Consider the following 12,387-nt stretch of genomic DNA (forward strand, 5'->3'; position numbering starts at 1 on the left):
GAACAAATAAAAAAAGATAGATTGCCCCATGCTTATGGATCAGTATGATTAGTATAGTAAAAATAATGATCCTGTCAAAAAGCATTCTACAGATTAAATGCAATCCTCATCAAAATTCCTATACAAGCCTTCACATGTCTTAAAAGGACCATCTTCAGCTTCATGTGGAAACATGCACACACACACACACACACCCCACAGGATACCTAAAACAATCCTGAATAATCAAAGAACTGCTGGAGATATCATCACCAACTTCAAATTGTGCTACAGAGTTTTATAAATACAAACAACATTGCATTCTTGAAAGGCAGACTCATTGATCAATAGAATTGAATCGAAGCTCCAGACACAAATGCACACTCCTATAGACACACATCTGATTTTTGATTAAGGAATCAGAAATGCATACTGGGGAGAAAGATAGCAACTTCAACATATGATGCTGGATAAACTTGACGTCTGCAGATAGAAGAATGCAGATAGATCCATACTTATTACCCTGCACAAAACTCAAGTCCAAATGGATCAAAGTCCTGACCATAAAACCAGATACACTGAACCTGACCAAAGAGACACTGGAGCATAGCCTTGAACTCACTGGCCCAGGCAAAGCCTTTCTGAATGGAATACAGTTAACATAGGCATTATGCACAACAATTAATAGAAGGGACCTCATGGAACTGAAAAGCTTTGGCATTTCAGAGTCATTCAAATAAAATGGTAGCATACTAATTTCACATCTAATAGAGGGCTAATATCCAAAATATATAAAGAACTAAAAACTAGATATCAATAAAAACAACTCAACTAAAATTGGGGTACAGATTTAAAAAGAGAATTATGGATAGAGGAAGCGCAAATGGTGAAGAAACACTTAAATGTTCAACATCTTTAGTCATCAGGGAAATGCAAATAAAGACTGCTTTGAGATTTCATCCTATACAAGACAGGATGGTCAACATCAATAGCACAAGTGACAGCTCATTCTGGTGAGGGTGTGAAGTAAGGGGAACACTCCTGCACTGCTGGTGGGATTGCAAGTTGTACAGTTAGTAATGAAAGCAGTGTGATGATTTCACAGAAATATGAGAAAATCGATTTGTTTCAAGATCAAGCTATAACACTTTTGGGCATATACTCAAGGGAGACCACAAAGACACTCTCTTGACCACGTTCATTGCTGTTCTGCTGTTCTATTCATAATAGTCTAAAGTTGGAAACAACCTAGGCATTCCTCAACAGGACAATGGACGAAGAGTGTATGGTGCATTTACACAATGAACTATTACTCAGCTGTTAAAGAGAATGAAATCTATGAAATTTACAGATAAACAAATGGAATAAGGAAAAAATCATTATAAGGTAACCCAGACCAAGAAATTAAAAAGTGTTATGTATTTACTTATATGTGGTTATTAGCTGTTATGCCATTGATAACCTAATTATAATCCATAGACCCACAGAGTATGGAACTGTCTGATGGCAGATAGATTTCCCTAGGAAAGGGAAATAGAATGATATTTATGGACTGGATTGGGGGATTAGAACAGAAGGATCAAGTGGAGATGGTGAGTGAAGAGGGAGATGAGAGAGACTCTATAGGACAGACAGCTAAATTTAAGTGATATTTAAGGAGTTATATGGAAATCTAATATAATAGAAGCTTTTTAAAATACATACATATATAGAGGAATTCTAAATGAAATTTCCAAATAATGGAGGAGACAGAGCCCCAATTAGACACCTGTAGTCACCATATGAAGCCTCTAGTACTGGGACTGGGTTACGTCTAGTTCAGTTGTTGGCCAAAGGAATCAACACTATAGTTTCCAAACAATCCTCTTTTAATAGTAAGTGATATCTCTACTTTAGCTCTGAGTTTGACTCATATTTTATTTATGCAACTTTTCTTACTGTTTGGTTATTTGCTTACTAAATCTTACTAATATTCTTGATATTTAAGTATGTATTTATTTAATTTTAATGGTGAAACACATAGATGAATCTGTGTGTGTGTGTGTTTTGTAAGAAATGAAGTCCTCTCTTACTGCAGCTTTCATTGTCCAAAAGTGCCAAACTATCCTACTTGGGAAAATACTTTGTAGTTTATGATCTCTGCTGATTGAGGTATAGGCCACTGCTCCTTGACACACAATCCTATTTGGCATACTCTAACATTCTAGGATCACTTGGTTTTAAGGATCTTAATTTCTATTTGATAAGATCACTCATGTTTTCTTGTTTCCTCTGTTGCAAGTATGTGTTGCAAATACTCTGAAATGCTTGCTTCTTTAGGAAAGGGTACTTTGTATTTGCAAAGTTTCTTGACTTCTTGAATAAAAAATGCCATCTAAATGCCAGATTTTACATATATTGATTGCTTAGTACCATGTGCTTTGTGTGCATCCTGTCCAACATAATTTTCTCACAAAAATTGCCCTCTCTCCCTTCTCTGTCCATGCTGTGATAAAATCACTATGGTTACAGCCAAAGTCTAAACTTTTAAGTATGTAAGCATTTTTCTCTATCTATGATAAAATATCACTGATCAAAAATCTAAAGAGTGTCAGGGGAAGAAAAGTATAAATAACTCCCCAAAAATATGAGGGAAGAAAGGCATATATAACTCCCCCAAAATGTGACACATACCAGTAAAAAGCAAAAATAGCTCCTTGAATTATGCCATTAATATGGGACACCTTCATGAGACTTAATGTATAGAGAAGCACTTTCAGAACCTCTGGGCAGGTCTGTACTTGGAATTGCACTTGCTGGTAGAACTGCTGTTATTGATGGCATCTCAAAAATCAGAATCACTTTTTATCTATTTAATCATAATTTATATATGGTAAAATTAAGGATACAACAGAAAATAATCAATTTGTTAATAAATTCTATACATTGAGAGATTTCAAGTTGAAAATTAGTCCATTATAGTTTTAGAGGCTATAAGTCCTGAATATCTCAGGGATAAAGAAAAGCTTTTCCAGACATTTAGACAATTTTAGTGAATTTTGAAGTCCTTGAATTATTATTGTTGAATCTATAATTTTTCAGCATCCTGGAAAACCAACAAGAAAATTACTAAGAAGACTTTTAATGCACTGGCATATAGTTTCTAAAGTTCAAGTGGTAAACAAATAAAGGATGGAAATGTCATTCTGGTTTCTAAAAATACCATAATTTCTTTATGAGATTCCTCTTATCAGGAAACTTCCGCCCTTAGGACTTTTTGACATCTAATTTGTTGAACTGTTTATAAAACACAGAAATGTGAAGATGAATTAGATGTTGTTTACAAAATATTCATGGGCCAGACTAGCAAAAATTCTACTTTGAAGTTGTAATTGAAGTTGTAACTGTTGATTGTACAGACTGTCCCAGAATAGGAGTAGTTCAACTAGTGCCTTCTTATTGCAATAGTAGGAAAAAATCTGCCCATAGAATCATTATAATATTTTTATTTGCAATATTGCATTCAGTTAATTACATGAGAAATGTCAACCCTGTCTTATGAAACAGGGTTTATGTTAGGTGATTTTTGTCTACCTATAGGCTGGATTTTCTGAACCAGTTTAAGGCAGGTTATGCCTTGGTATGTTACCTATATTATGTTATAGTTGATATGTTACCTATATTAAGTGGTTGACTTACAGTATCCTCAGTTAATAATGAATCTATTAGGAGTAAAATCCCATCACAAGTAGAATAGCATCTGTGTTCTAATAGTATCGGTTTTTGTGGGGACGGGTCATTCTTAGTAAAAATTGACAGACTGTTGTCTGTTAAGGCAGAATAGCTTATTGTTGACCAAGTAATCAGTATCTCCCTCTATGTATTCACAGAACTACTTACTATACTACATTATTCATGTTGACTATGTCCATATTACTTGCTGTGGCCCAGAGTATAGCTGAATAAATGTGAACACAGGCTAAAATTACTTCCATATAGTTTACATGCTACATGTACATGTACATCTGTCACGAAACACTCTTGTTTTAACTAGTTCTTTGGTTCAAAGAGGACAACACTTATGTAAAGCACAGTTGGATCGAACCTTTGGATTTGAGTTAAGTCAGAACTTAGTCTAGAATGGTTGATATCTAGTCAATCAAAAGGCATGACAAGGAGATAAATGCCTCAAGATGTATTTCAGGAAACTGTGGAGCAATTTTGTTATGCAAAAAAAGCTGATTGATTGATATACACAGAACTTTGAGCTTTTAACATTTTTTAACTTTAACAATTTCAACTCTTTATACATGCTTATTTAGCTGAGAAATTTGAATTCTGATGTAGCATAAAATCAAAATTAAGTTTACTATGTAACACTTCCTTCTCATTTCTTTTTAATTGTACGTGCATTTTATGGGAGAGAGGAATGTTCTAAGGTGGTATTTAATAATTACTTTCTTGTTAATATTCAGGGTTTACCATACATTTAACCTTAGAGCAAAGAATATGAGATTTACCTTACTTAGCTGTGTCCACTTTCTGTCATATGGCAGCATATTAGAAGAACTTACTGTATGATTTTTCTTCATTAATATAAGTGATGAGGTATATGTGTATAAAAAACAAAGAGAGAAAGTTGAGTGGTTCAGACCCTGAATCACAAAACAGAATCACTTGAGGTTCCTGCAGTAAGTGGATACAAAGAGCAAGGCAACCAGAACATTTTTTCGAAGTTAAATCTTACTCCTTATTTGTTTATCATTCTTTTCAGCCTGCCAGTATCCTCTGTAGAACTGGATTAGAGATCATACATTTTTAGCTTATTTTTATTGTTAATACTTTTATTCATCTCTCACTTTTAATATATAGCTTTGCTGGCTTAATAGTCTGGGTTGGCAGCTGTGGTATTTCAAAACTTAGAACATATCTTTCCAAGCTTTTCTTGCTTTAAATGCTTCTGTTGGACAATCAAGTGCTATTCTAATGAAGCCGACTTTACAGTAGTTGATACTATTCTTTTATAGCTTTTAGGTTTCAACTATAATATATTATAGGAAGTTTCTTTTCTTTTACTTTCTACTTCAGGGCTCTATAAGCCCAGCTAGGCATCACTTTTTCTAGATTTGGGAAGTTTTCATTTATGATTACATTGAAAACATTTTATATGTCTTGGGTGTGGTACTCTCCTTGCTTTATACCCATAATTCAAAGATTTGGTCTTTTGTGATGTCCTTGGGATTTCCCATGTTCCACTCATATATTTTTTAAGTTTATGACTGACCTTTACTGAATAATATAATTCCTCTATGTTACCTTCCAGCCCAGATATTCTGTTTTCCCTACGCTCTATTTTGTTGCTGAGGTTTTCCATTGAGCTTTTAGCTCCTCATTTTGTTAATTATTTTATAATTTCTTAAAATATGCTTTGATCATATTCATCATTATACCTCAATTCTTTGAAATCTGTCCTTCCTACTTTATCCTACTTTATCTGACCAGCTTTGTCTCCTCTTCTTCCTCCTCCTTCTCCTTCTTGTAAATAAGTACAGTTTGTACTGCATGTATACTCTTGGAAGTGTGGCTTTCCACTGTAGCATACCAGTTGACCACACTATTAAGAAGACTTACTTACCTTTTCCCAGCACCTATTGCCAATATTCTTAGAGGCCAGTGATAAGCCCCATCAGTATCCCCAATGTTGGTAACAGGACAAGTAGGATAAAGACTGCTATGCAGTCATTGAATATACCAATGTGGAAGTCACTGGTGATGCTAAAATAGCTGTGTTGGTGAAGGCATAAGCTTAGGAGAGAGGACATAAGCATGAAAGAACAATTAACAGTGTTTGTAAAGAGCACTTACAGCAAAAGTTGTTTTCTAAAATTTTGTTATAATTTAGAGCATAATATCATATTTAATATCTATGTTATGAGTTCATAGTTATTTCATGTTACTTGTTTCTGTTGTGCTTTATGTGTACTATGCTTTGATGTAAAATTGATATCTTGGGTTTGTTTGGGTTATTCTTAAACTTAAAAATAAAGCAGATGGTCTGAGAAGGTGCAGGCAGTGTTCAGAAAAGCAGCCCGTTTGATGGATTCAAAGAGTTGAGATATGGAGTATGTGACTAGAAACTGACATTTCAGTAGCTTAGCTTTTTCTTTTTAAGTGATGAGGAATAATCCAGAACCATTGATTTCTTATTTTAAAAATATATTTATGCACATACATATATATGCATATACATGTGTATTATTTTAAGTAAGCTTATATAATAATGTGTGGGCTTACAATCTTTTCAAACATCCTTAGTGTTATTGATCCCCTGTTTACCTTTATCCTCCTGTATTCCCTTCTCTTTTCACTCCCCAATTAAAGTTCCTTTAATTATTGCCATTACTCCTTCATAGAACTTGTACCCACTATTTCCCTCTCTAAAGCTTCTTTTTCACTCCCTGAGTCTCCTTTTACTTTTCTAGCTTCTTTGGCTATATCCGGCTATATATGCTATATATTCAAATCTAAAGATGTTTTTCCTTGAACATGGCTAAGAATAATAAGGACTTCAAAGAGAACTGTATATGTTCAGAAAAACATCTTTAAAATTTAATGCAAGATGCTAAAGTGATAAATATGGTACCTGTTTTACCACAACAATAAAAGCAAGAACATTAGAGCTTGGCAAACTAGGAGACTGCATGGAGTTAAAGATCATGATTCTGCCATGAAAATTCTCTGAACAAAGATTTTTTTTCTTTCTCTCAGCAAATTCCATAGACCAGACAAATGAGAAGAGAAAGGAACCTCTAGTTCCTTCCATGAGGTAAATGATATCAAGATAATTGTTATTGAAGCATAGAAAAATCGACTTGTCTGGAAGTGTTAGCAGTAATACTTAAATGATTCTTCAGGGAACTTAAATTCAGTGGATAAATGTGTAGCTCTGATCTTGGAAAAGAAGAAAGAAGGATGTAGTTTTGGTTGTGTGATATCTTAGTGTTAATGGTGACTATTAATCACCAGTTTGACAGAATCTAGAATCACATGGGAATGTGTGTAGAGAATCATCTCAATTTCATTAATTGAGGCAGAAAGAAACACCTACAATAAATGACATAATTTCTTGGCTGGGATCCTAGATTGTATAAAGCAAAAGGAGCTGGGCGGCAGTATTCATTCATCACTCTATTCGTGATTCTGGATGCATTGTGACTAGCTGCTTCAAGTTCCTTCTACCTTGGATTTTCCACCCTGATGGACTGAGTCCTTGAGTTGTGAGCCAAAGTAAAACACTACTCTCTTAAGTTGCTCTCTTTACTATATCTAACTACAGTAACAAAAAAGACAGACAAGAACTGGTACCTAGAAGAGGGCCATTGCTATGATAAACCTGATCATGTGATTCTTGGGCTCTGTTTTGTGGCTGGAATGTGAAAGAATCTGAAACATTGGTTTAGAAATGTCCTTGAATCCTCTAGTTAGAATATAAAGGGCCATTCTTATCGGAATCTGGAAGGAAAGTGTGCTGTGAGACATGGAGACAGTTGGGGCCCAGCTTATGAAGTTTCACAGAAAAACAAGATCTTGGTCAGGAAGTGATCTAGAAGCCATCCATACTTAATTTTGGCCAAGAATCTGGCTTCAGTTTACTCTTTTCTTGATAACTTGGGTGATGTTGACTATAAAGATAATAATATATTCAGTGTAGGAAAAGTGTGTGAACAGGTGAGTGTTCTGGATAAAAAGGACAGAGAAAACAAAGGAGTTGCAACTGTTAAGATGTTAGCACCATTAAAGAGAACCTAATACTCTGCACTGGGAAAATAGGAAGTGTGTCTTGAGGGCAAGATCATATTCATTAAAGGCTGTCATTTGTAAAAACGCAAATTTATTTGAAAGGGGAAAGCCTGAATTGAGAACTCAGCTGAGGGTATTCCTTGCTCCTCAAAAACAGTACCTACAAGAGTATACTCTCTGTTTCAGTACCTAGAAGTTGATACAACTGTGACCCAAGGGCTACCAGATCTTGACAGTATTATCCAGATAGTACTGGGTTTGCAAGCATGGAATATGGTAGACTGCAGTGGTATTGAGTTTTAGAGAGGACCTATTGCCAGGCAATATGTGACAAAGTCATTGTCTCTGAAGAGATGCTCTTAGAGACTCTTGCATGAAACTTTGAAGATGAAGCTTCAGTTGCAGTGGAGATCCCAGAATATTGTAGATTTGAAGACCATGGAGGCCCGCCAGGGAACATTATAGGAAGAGATTGGAGCTGTATGAAACATCCTCAAGAATGTTGAAGTCATACAGTGGGAGAACAGGGCTCAAGGTTGAAATGAAGAGTGTAAGGAGCTACCTGAAATATTCATGTGACTGTAAGAGGGAGATATAGATTAAGTAGAGCCAGATTATAATTTTTTAAAGCATCCAGATGTGGTGGTACACATCTTTAATACCAGCACTCTGGGGGCAGGGGAGGCAGGCAGATATCTGAGTTCTTGCTGAGCAGACAGCCACTACACAGAAAAACCTTGTCCTGAAAAAAAATTATAGCAGAAAAATTTCTCTGGGAGAATGGTGAGAATAATGGTTTTCAAAACAATGGGAAACAAAGGGCAGTTACAGGGTATTCAAATGTTAAAACAACAGTTCTTTCTTTCAAATCAATTTTAGGAAATCAGGGAAGTTAATGTATAAAGTTATAAGAAAAGAGAAATCATAAATAGAGCATGCATTGGATGCTGTAATGCTACAAAGAAAAAAATATCTCTCAAACGTAGTACTTTTAAAGGATACCTGGAATATGTTATGTGTGTGTATGATAAAATAACCCACATCCATTTAAAGGATGTTGTAAGTAGTAAAATCTTAGAAGAATCAGATTTTAGCTGATTAAAAATTTCTATTTCTAGAAATACAATAGGCTGTTAAATATAGTCTTTCCTACATGTTAAATATTATAAAATCAAAGCAAAAGTTGGCTGAATAAAAATTTTTAAGTAGTGAGACAAAACAGAAATTTCTTTTGTGTCAGAATTGAGGCTATTTTGAAAAATTTTGAGTCACAGCAGTTATGTGCTAGTTAATGTTTAAAAACTGGCTCTTCTTTTTAAGAAACCTTGATCTGCCATGCTCCCTGATTTCCATGGTACAAATAGTCCCATTGTAACTGCAAGTTATCAACATCATGTCACAAAATGTCAAACTGGAAGGACATGCACACAATAAGTAGCAAGCTTGTATGAGTTAATTCTTGCATAGCACTGAATCAAAACTACAGAAATAAAAGTTTGGATAAGGATTTACAGGACAATAATTGTTTGGTGGTGGGAAATTCTTGTGAAAACTAAAGAAGCTTTGTTGACTTAAAGGGTTTCCTTTGGAGGGCAGCCATCAAGCATGTTAAGAGATGAAGTTGGGTTGGATCAAATGTCCTTGACACAAGGCAGGTTCAGTTAAATTATAGTTGTTTTCCCAGGCTTGTTAATCAGTCACTGATGGAATTTCATTTTGGTGTCTCTCAAGAAGTTTTTAACCTAGTGTGAAGAAGCAATTACTTTTTGATAGCATAAACAAGAATCTGGAGGCAATGAAGGAAATACAGACCAAGTTTATTGACTATCAGCAGGCAAACGTGTATTGTACATAAATAATACTGGCTTTGGGGATTGTTGGTGGCTGACATCTAACACAGAGGCACGGCTTAGATTCAGTGGCACAGTATCTATAGAACACTTAAAAAAAAAACAGAAACTCATCATATATCAGATCTACATCCCTGGTGATTGCTTTACCTCTTTTGGAAGATTTGCATTCTTAAGAAAATATCTGATACTCTCACTAGGGAAACAGGTATGCAAATACATCTACCTCTCCCTGCATTCCTGAAAATCCTGCCTCCTAATCTCACCTGCTGCAGCTTTCCAACCACTCTGTCCCCTTCTCCAGTGGATCAATAGATCTTCCCCTCAAAACTTCCTTCCACTCATTGCTTTATCCCAGATCAAACTCCATCAGGCATTCTCTGGAAAACCCACAGGCCACTAAGGCTGGAGAAGCAGCTAGGCTGTTTTGTCACTTTGTAAATAAGGAACTTTGCCACTGAGACAGAACGACTCCATGATAGGCTTCAAATTGGAAGTTTAGGAGACTAGGCCTAAATCTCTGTTTCCAAGTGATGCAATTATAAAGAGATATAGAATATATCTGTGGGTGTGTGGTAAGGCATGGGGGAAGGGGATGTCTCAGTGGGCCCTTGCCAAGGCATCCCTTCCCCCGAGGGACCAGCCACAGGGAAGGTATAGTATAGAATAGAGTTTATTCAGGGCATGGGGAGGGGAGTTGGGAGGAGGGTAGAGGGAGGGAGAGACAGAGAGAGACAGAGAGAGACAGAGAGAGAGAGAGAGAGAGAGAGAGAAGTAGAGGCCAGCCATAGCATGTGGAGAGAGAGGGAAGGGAAGGGGGAAGGGGCGAGGAGACAGAGAGGCAGCAAGAAGGCAAGAAAGCAGATCAAGAGAGCAAGAGAGAGAGAGAGAGAGAGAGAGAGAGAGAGAGAGAGAGAGAGAGAGAGAGAGGAGGGGGCAAGCAGCCCCTTTTATAGTGGGCCAGGCCTACTTGGTTGCTGCCAGGTAACATTGGACTGGAGTTTAGACAGAATGCTAACACCAAGAACTGGGCAAGTCCAGGCCTCAGAAGCTGCCTAGCCAGATGCCTGAGGAGACAATAGCTCAGCAGCAGCTTCCAAACTTCTTCAGCAACAGTTTCCACACTTCCCCAGCAACAGTTTCCAGTCCACCCATGCCCTAGGCATGGTTCTGGAATGTCTCTAGAGATAGAACCAAAAATAGAGGTCACCTACCCGTCCCTGGAATTACCCTAATGTGTTTTAAATCTGCCCTTCGAGTTCACTTGGGTGTCTCTGTCTTGGAATGCGAGACCTCAACATGCTAGACTTCTACAGAATAAAACACTTTGTTTTGCATACTATTTGAGTCTGGGGTATCATTCTTTGGCAAATCATGGATCTTTACAGCCACTTCTTCAATTCCTCCAAGTACAATCCCCAGTCTTAACAGCAGCTCTGCAGCAAAACACCAGCTGCTGCCTCTCCTCACTTTCTGACCCCATTCCCAGGGGACTAAGGAATACCCTGATTTGCTTCCTCCTGTGGAAACTCCCCGACCTATCCACACCCCTAACTCATCCCATTTGTTAAGTATCATCTTCTATATGCCTAGAAACACTTTTTACCTGGAACCCTCAATGGCCACATTACCAGAATCCCACAATTTTTACCAGGCAACACATAGTCACCACACTCTGCTAAGAACTAAAGAGGACAATAGAAACTAAGGAACAAAATACCCACCCAACAACAAGGAGACCAGTATAGTAGCACCTAGAATTATAATCTACCTAAACCCAGATACCTAGACTCCAGCATAAACAAAAACAAAACAAAACCATCTAGGACAATATTTCTCCACTAGAGCCCAGCAATACTACTACAACAGGTCCTGAGTTTTGCAATATAGTTGAAGCACAAGGAAACTATGCTAAAATAGCCTTTATAAATATGATGGAAGTGTTTAAAGAGGAAATGGATAGACCCCTTAAAGAAATCTATGAATAACAAGCAAGCAGTGGAAGAAAAGAAATAAAAGTGTTCAGGACCTTCAAGTGGAAATAGAATCAATTAAAAACAACAACAACAACAACAACAAACCGAGATAAATCTGGAAATGAAAAATTTAAACTTGAAGAAGAACCTCAGAGGCAAGCCTCACCAACAGAATATAAGTGATGGAAGAAATAGACATTGAAGACATGATAAAGAAAATGTATACCTTGGTCAAAGAAAATGTTAAATCTAAAATACTCCTGGAAAAATTATTGATGAAATCTGGATCACTATGAAAGGACCATATCTAAGAATAACAGGAATAGAGAAAGGAGAAGAAACCTAGGTCAATGGCACAAAAAATATTTTCAACAAAATCTTGAAAGAAAAATTTTTAGCATAAAGTAGGAGATCCTTATCAAAGTACAAGAAGCAAGCAGAACACTGAATAGACTTGACCTTTAAGACATAATAATCAAAGCACTACCTGTACAGAACAAAGAAAGACTATTAAAAGCTTCAAGGATTTCAAAAGACCAAGTAACATATAAAAGCAAACCTAGTAGAATTTTACCCAACTTTTAAGTAGAAATGCCAAAAGCCAGAAGGGGTGTGTATACACGATCTCAAGGCTCCAGGAAAGCATAGATACCAGCCTAGACATTGAATCACAACAGACGGAGAAATAAGATATTCCATGATGATAAGATATCCCATCATGAAACCAAATTTAAGCAGTATCTAAATACAAATCTAACTCTACAGAAGATTCTAGAAGGAAAATTCAAGCCTAAAGAATCACA

This window comes from Grammomys surdaster, unplaced genomic scaffold (genome assembly GCF_004785775.1).
Source record: "Grammomys surdaster isolate TR1022 unplaced genomic scaffold, NIH_TR_1.0 369, whole genome shotgun sequence".
NCBI classification, from domain to species: Eukaryota; Metazoa; Chordata; class Mammalia; order Rodentia; family Muridae; genus Grammomys; species Grammomys surdaster.